We start from the raw sequence: 8,331 nt of genomic DNA, 5'->3' as shown, positions 1-8,331 counted from the left end.
GATGCAGATAAACAGCCAGATGAAGAGATACACAGGACGAGGCCTGGAAGGGTCCTGAGCACTTTCTTTGGGTTTTTTGTGTTGTTGTTGTTGTTTTAATTTTTATTGGAGTATAGTTGCTTTACAATGTTGTGTTAATTTCTGCTGTATAGCAAAGTGAATCAGCTATATGTATACATATATCCACTCTTTTTTGGATTTCCTTCCCATTTATGTCACTACAGAGCATTAAGTAGAGTTCCCTGGAGCACAGGATTTTCCCTCCCTGTGGAGCTGCAGCATGTCAGCCTCCCAGGACATGGATGTGTTTACCAACCTGCAAGCTCCCTAAACCCCACACTACTGGGATTCTATGGAGGCTTCCTCACATGGGCATGATCAATTATTGACTCCCTTTCCAGCCCTTCTCCCCTCTCTAGAGAATGGGGAGCATAGCTGAAAATTCCAAGCTTCTAATCATGGCTTGATCTTTCTGGTGACCAGCCCCCATCAAGAGCCCACCCAGAGTCAACTCACTAGAACAAAAGACACTCCTATAACCCAGAAAATTCCAAGGGATTTAGGAGCCATGTGTCAGGGACAGGTCAAAGACCAAATATTAGAACAAAAGATGCTCCTAATGCTCTTCTCACTTTTTTACAAGGGTGTTTTTTGTTTGTTTGTTTGTTTTACACTCAGGTTGCCCTGTGTCAGGAGCTGGAACAGAGACCAATGTACCTTGCTTTTTCGCATCCAGGATAACCAAAGGGGATCAGGTGCTGGCTAACCTCTTCCTTGGACCCTGGCTCCTAATCTCAAGGCAAACAAGGCCCCAAATCAAATCCATCCCAGAGGAATGACCCAGAGGACCATTGGCATCTTTCCCAGATTCTTATTTAAGATCTTTTCCTTTTCCTGGGAGCTCCAACAAGCGGGGTTCCGGGTGGGGCCTGGTGACCCTCTGTGGAGTCCAGCTTACACTGCAGATAATAAACAACCCCCTTCTCTCCTTCTTTCAACCCTGAGGCCCTTCCCCACTCTGCATTCCTCCCCTCTCTGACTCCCTGTCCATCAAGGCCTGGCCTTGAAGTCTCACAGTTTGTTCTTTACCCTGCATGCCTATCAGCATCTCTCTATAATTGTCAGGGGTCAGGCAGACGCTTCCTCTCCCTAGAAGTGAAGGAGGCTGTCCTCTCAGGCCATTTGGCTGAGCCAGCACCTTGTCACACACAGATGGATCCACTTTAGACCTGCTTGTAGGGGGGACCACCAGGCCTGCTCAGACCTCCAATCCTACACGTGATTCCTACTTTTCTGCAACTCTCCTGCTTTCTCACAACTCCATGTATCTGACCTCCCTAATTAGTACATAGGGAGAAATATACTTATCTGTACTTCATAGACAGATATATGCTTAATAAAGAAACTGAACCCCTGCTGGGTTCTGCGGGGTCCACAGTGAGCACCTGATTCCCAGGTAAGAGGTCTGGGGCCTGGAGGACCATTGGTAGAGGCAGGGCCTTGGGGACTTGCACTTTTGCAAGCCCTGCCTTACATTATGTAGAGCATATTAAAATGCCTCCACATTTCACATTAAATATAAATTTGCCCTAAAATCATTTGAAATGATGTGGGGACATTTCTTTCTCTTCCTTCTGCTACAAAAATATATTGTAAAATTTTATTACATTTTTCATAAATAAAATAAAGAATAATATAATAAAAACCTGTGGTACTCACCACCAGCTTAAGCAATAAAATGTTCCCAGGATAGTTGAAATATCCTGTGTACCTCTCTCTGATACCCTCCCCTCCCTACAGAGGAAACTACCATCCTGAATTTTGAGTGTATTGCTCCCATTGATTTCCTTAAACTTTATATATATTTCTGAAACAGATGGAAAATGTTTGCATTTTCAGCTCTATCACAGTGATTTACGAAAATAATTTTTACAATTTTGCATTTGAAGTTATCTGGTTACAAGTTACTTACATTCCGATTGGTTCTGATTCTTAGTCGTCATCACTTAGATTCTTGTAGAATGAGAAAATCTAACATATAAATGGATTTCAAATGTTATTAAATGTTTGCAAAGACAGTTAAGGAAGTTAAAATAATAGTGTTTTGTAGACACTTCACAAGGCATTCACTAGTTTTGGTTTTGCACTTTTCCTTTCATATTTTGAGGCCAAACATTTTTTTCCCAGGTGATATAAATGTTTCTATTGATAGGAAAACCTCCTAGGCCTAGCACTTGTCCAGAGCCTCTGAGGGGTACAACAGGATGGCTGTGCCCACCACAGACTAAGAGCAGCGGCAAAATTAAGCTGACACTTTGGAGCACCCACTGAGCCAGGCCCCCCTGTCCTAAGCCTTTCACATCTGCCTATGAATTCACTTACTCCTATCGGGTAGATGCTACAGCCACCCCACGTCCTATTACAGGAAATAGGCACCAGGCAGTCCTGTGCCAGGTGGAAAGGGGCGGAGCTGGGATTTGAACCCAGGAAGCTGCCACCCTTCCTCCTGCTGCCTTCCATTCTCTGAGCCCCACCTGTACCGTACATGAACGTGTATTTTCTCAGAATCCTCTCAAGGACCAGGCATTGTTATCCCCATTTTATGAGGGAACCTGGCTCAGAGACTTGCTCCGGGTCACGCGGTTGAAAGAGGTGGCAGATTTGGCATTTGAATCTGCGCCTGCGTGTGTGATTTTCAGGACACCGCACCGCTTCCCCCTCCCAACCTTGCCGCTTGGCAGCCAGGCCGAGTTCCCTCCTGCCCACACCTCCTCCCTCAACTCACCCCTTTAGGGGAGGGAAGGATCTGCAGGTGTTAGGGGTGGGTGAAGAAGGCCACCGACCTAACTCACCCTCACCCAGATTCCAGGCCTCTGTCAGCCCAGGGCCTCTGCAGTAGGGAGGGGGCTATTTATCTGCAAGTCCTGGCATCGTGCCTCTTCCTCCCCTCCCCACCAGCTCCCCCTCCCCACCCCCCCTTCTCTCCCCACCCGCCTCCTACCCAGGGTGGTGAGTAGGTGGTTAGAAGCAGGCCTCACTGCTTTCTGCTTTCCACGTGATAGTCTCAGCTGGCTGGCTCCCCTCCCCCTGCAGATCTCCTTTATCTTGAGCCATCAGAATCTCTCTGGAGAGCACCCTCCCCTCCCCCAAGGTCACCTCCCAGGGGTTTGGCTCTTGCTCACTGAACAGGCCCCCTTCTGCCTGGAAATGGGGGATGGTTTTAAAGAGCCAGATCCTTCCCTGGAGTCTTCTACTTTCCACCCCAGGGAATAGAGTCAGAGTGAAGGTGGGGCAGGGGAGGGAAGGACCATGGCTTGGAACCAGAAGACTAGGGTTTTGTCTCTGGGTCTGTGCCTCATTTGTTGGATGACCTTGGACTAGTCGCATCCTCTTTCTGGGCCTCAGTTTCCTCAACTAGAGAGTGTGGCTGGACCAGATGCTCTCCAAGATCCTTTTCTTCTAGAAGTGTATGACTAAATGTATACCCTGCCCTGCAACGTTGGATATGTGACAGGTATATATACATATAATTTTTTTTTCTTTAATTAGCAATACAAGCAAACCTGTCTCCTGCTATTTCAGGAAGAAGTCTCACTGACTCTTCAGCCCAGAGAGGGAAGAGAAAACCAAGGTGAAACTAATACCTAGGGGAGAGAGGAGGAACTCTCAGGCTGAAGCAGGAAGGGAGAGGGAATTCCAGGGTACAATTTTGGAAGTACACTAGAATCAGAGATGGAGTTTTTTGTTTGTTGTTTGTTTTTTAATATTTATTTATTTATTTGGCTGTGTTGGGTCTTAGTTGCGGCACGTGGGATCTTTGTCGTGGCATGCAGGCATCTCTCTAGTTGTGGCACATGGGCTTAGTTGCCCCAGCATGTGGGATCTTAGTCTCCCAACCAGGGATCAAACCCGTGTCCCCTGCAGTGGAAGGCAGATTCTTTTTTTTTTTTTTTTTAGGTTCACTAAATTATTTTAAAAATCATAAAACGTTTCTTACAAAAAAGCATTACATTCTGCACACTGCTCTGAATAGATGCCAGGGACATATGGACTATTGTTACTTTTCCTCCCTGTCCCGCACCCCCAGATGTTACAGTGACCACAAAGCAAAGTGTTCACAGTAATTACATGGGAGGACTTTTTTTAAACCACCAACAATGAACAAAAATTAAAATTCACTCTGCTGCTGTTTCAAAATTTCAATGTTAGTTTTTGCACACCCTCCCCCAACCCCCAACCCTGTTTGTAAGGAACTAAAACATTTCATCTGGTGAACAGCAAAGCTTTCACTACACCTCAAATGCAGAACACCTACGAGGTAGAGGAATGTTGGCTTTTTAAACAGAAGCAGATTAAAAAAAAAAAAAAAATGCAGGACTCCTTCAGTTCTTCACTAGTCTTAGAAAAATTTTCCAGAATACTGCTTCACACTGTTCTGCAGCAAATACTGTGCATTCTGTATCTGGTCCTGTGTTCCTGTAATGGTAATGATCTGATCTTCGGACCCCTCTAAAGGCTCATCAATTTTGATTGAAGCTCCTGACTCATGACGGATTTGTTTAATCCGCTGACCACCTTTGCCAATAATCAATCCAGCCAAATCTTTGGGAATAGTTACTTGTGTAGTAATAATAGGTCCGCCAAGATCACCATATGAGCCACGACCCCCAGCATAGGAATAATCACATCCAGAGCCACCCTGTGGTTCATAAGCCATCTGCCACTCTGATGGGCTCCATGCATCTACTGCAGAGTCCCAGGTTTCATCAGCACTGAAACCAACCATGCCATCATAACGGTCTCCAGGTCTCCCTCTTCTGTCAGAGGCCATTAGATCTCCTCCTCTAGGCGGTGGTGGAGGAAGAGGAAGATTCCGAGCTCTGCTACCACCCCAGCCACCTCGTCCAGGAGGAGGTGGAGGAGGTCCTCGACCAGGGCTCATATCATCATAATCTCTTCCGGATGGAGGCATGGGACGCCCACCCCAACCAGGAGGCATTCTGTCAAAACCACTCTTCCCCGCATGGGAAATTCCACGGGATATCCACGGCGGTCAGCGACCATCATTGTAAAACCACCATAATCATGGGTTTCATCATAAAAATTGGGATCATAAGGCTGAGCACGTCCCTTGATGGGAGACTCTAATATAAGATCAAGGATGATCTTTATGCACTCTACACCCCTATCAGGTTTTCCTCCGATAAGAACGAATCTGTCAGTGGATTGAGGACAACGTTCCTGGAAAAGCTTGATTGTTGTCTGAGTGCTCTCTTGAAGTTCTTTGATTTTAACACCTTTGACGCCAATAATTCCTCCAGCCAGACTCTGGTGAATCAACAGTCTCAACTCGCAGTCAAAGTCGCTTCCTTTATAGTGTTGGTAATTTAAGCATTCCACAGCATCAGATTCGAGCGGGAGCTGGCTGGTTGCAGTGGGTGATGGCAACTGCAGGCCCTCTTCCAAGGTAGGGATGATTTTCTTCAGAATTTCTCCAATTGTTTCAATATTAGCACTGTTATTCAGTATGCGCTCGGGGCCACTGCCGTCTGGGACTGAAACACTGGCATTGTAGTCTGTAAGGAGAGCCTTAATATTCTTGCCTCCTTTTCCAGTCACTGCCCCAGCATTCTAGCTCTGCAGCAGAATGCATAATTCAACCATCTCGTCAGTGTTTCTAGATCTTTTAAAAGCTTGTTCCTCCTCCTATCTTCCTATTTAAGTCACAGGCAGGATAGGGGATTATGAGATCTTTTTCTTCAAATACCAGGGATGCTTCAGATGGGCCCCACATGAAAACAGAGGTCATGTTAGCTGTTACTTCAAAGGCATCACTCTGTACAAGTGGCATCTGGAAGGTTCACCTCCCTGCTGACTGCTGCCTTTTGGACTTAAGACCTGGAGTGTTCCCCTTCCCTGTCCTGATTCTGACATTCTAACCTCATCCTCCCTGACTCCCTTTTCCTTTCCGTTCTCTTCACTTCCCTTGCTGTCAGGTCCTGTCCAACCCCCAGAAAACACTTCCTTCTAGAGCACTTCATGGATTCCCCTTTCATGATTTTAGTGCCCATTTCCCTCTACTGTTCAACATGTTCTATGCCAACTGAGGATAGTGCTCATTTAATTAATTTTAGTTTGTTTTTTACTTATTTGTATTAGGTCAGAAAGGTCTTAAATCAGTTTAAGATTATTGGAGAACCCAAGCTCTATGTTGTGTTTGAGTTTGAATCTGCTAGAGCCACTTTTTTTTTTTTTTTTAACTTGCACAGCCAGTAAAAGGAGGAGATACACCCAGGGGTCTGAGATTTTTCTAACAGAAGGGCCTGTAGTTAGTTCATTTATAGCCTAAGTTAGCAAATTCCAGTTCCTTCAACAAACATTTAATATATTAAATGAATAATATATTGTTTCCAGGGCTTCCCCAGTGTGGAGACTCTGTAGTTAACACTAAATAACCATCTCAAGAGGAACTCTGTATTAGTTTGCTCAGGAGTAAATGAGACAGAGGTTAAAATGTAAATAGGAGCTTTCTGCCACCTGTCTGGTGTCTTGATTCCTTTTGCTCTAGAGATCCCTGGAATTTAAATATTCTTCCATCCCCTTTCACTTTCCTTTACTAAAATTCAAAGTAATTGACATAACAGTACTCTTCCCTGTAGTGTCTTTTCATCTTAATCAAACCTAAATCAAAGTGATTCTTTTTAGATATATAATTCCTGTTTCCACATAGGGATACATGAAATGCAGCAAGATTATATAAATAAAAAGTAAAGTTTTCCCCTTGATGGGGAAAACAAGGATAAGAACATAAAATTAAATGAGGAACAAGGCTACAATTAAAAACAAACAAGCAAACAAAAAAACCCACTATGGAGTTCTATATTTTTGCTACAAGTGCTTGTGTATTGGGTTTCCTGGCAGGCAAGGGGAAAAGGGACAACTAGTTAGTTACATACTTCATAGTGTCCATGTGGTAAAAAATGAATCCACGGCTTAGGAGAGGCACAGCTAAAAGACCAAAATGACCCTGTGTAAAGTAGGGAGCCACCCCTTCAATACCAGCTTTGCAATAGACTTGGTGCCGAGTTTTGCATAGCATTTTTTTCGCAAAGCACGGCAGAGTAAAGGTAACTCTGCAGGAAGTGGTGTGTTAACCCTGGTATTCATCCCCTGTTGGTCTGGTTTAAGCTTGGGTTAATTTTAAAATATCTGGATTGGATCATCTGGTTGACCTTCAAAGAGAGTTGTATTACCAGAAAAAAGGTCTATCAGTTAGGATCCTGAGAGTGGCAAGCAACAGAAACTCCAGCCCTACTGGCTAAAAGAAAATGACGTTTCTGGGTTCCTGGGACCAAAAAGATCAGCAGTAGTTTTAACATCAGACAAGGGCTTACCTAAGACTTAAGTGCTCTGAACAGGCCTGGTTTCTTTCTCTACATTTCTCAGGATCACTTCCTGGGTGTTGGCTCCATGCTCAGACAGATCAAACAGCTCTCAGAACTGAGAGCACTGAGAGTAACAGTGTGCTGTTACATTGATACAGATAGTTATAATGTTGGAAAATTTCTATGCTCACTGGTAAATAGCCACCATCCCAAGCTATCTGAGTAACCCCTAGTGTGATGGTTAATTTTATGTTCAACTTAACTGGACCAAGGGGTGCCCAGGTTAAACATTATTTATGGATGTTTCCCGATGAGATTAGCATTTAAATGGTGGACCCAATGTGGGTGGGCATCATCCAATCCATTGAAGGCCTAAATAGAGCAAAAAGATGGCGGAAGGAGGAATTCAACCCTTTTGCTTCCTACTTGCCTGCTTGAGCTAGGACATCAGTTTTCTCCTGCTCTTGGACTGGAATTTATACCACAGTAAGTCCCCTACATATGAACGACTTCCATCCCGAGAGCGTGTTCGTAAGTCCAATTTGTTCATAAATCCAACAAAGTCAGCCTAGGTACCTGACTTTTACAGACAATGTCAGAGACACATGAACTAACTTACGTGATTGGACATGCGAACACATGTTCGCATCTTTGAAAGTTTGCAACTTGAAGGTTCATATGTAGGGGACTTACTGTATTGGCTCTCTCATTCTCAGTACTTGGGACTCAGACTAGAATTACACCACTGGCTTTCCTGGGTCTCCAGCTTGCAGACGGTAGATCATGGGACTTCTCCACCTCCATAATCATGTAAGCCAATTCCTCATAATAAATCTCTTCCTATATTCATGTATTCTATTGGTTCTTTTCCTCTGGAGAACCCTGAGTAATACACCTAGCCACCCTGGACCTCCCTAAAATGCAACTAAAGTGTTCATGCCCAGCA

At 44.5% G+C, this 8,331-nt stretch overlaps 1 pseudogene; it reads right to left on the bottom strand.

The window, feature by feature from the left end:
- Window positions 1-4,341: 4,341 nt before the first annotated feature.
- LOC137764444 (heterogeneous nuclear ribonucleoprotein K pseudogene) lies at window positions 4,342-8,016 on the bottom strand (annotated as a pseudogene).
- Between the last annotated feature and the right edge of the window lie 315 nt (window positions 8,017-8,331).

Source organism: Eschrichtius robustus, chromosome 1 (genome assembly GCF_028021215.1).
Source record: "Eschrichtius robustus isolate mEscRob2 chromosome 1, mEscRob2.pri, whole genome shotgun sequence".
Lineage (NCBI taxonomy): Eukaryota > Metazoa > Chordata > Mammalia > Artiodactyla > Eschrichtiidae > Eschrichtius > Eschrichtius robustus.
This window is presented reverse-complemented; position numbering and strand designations above follow the sequence as displayed.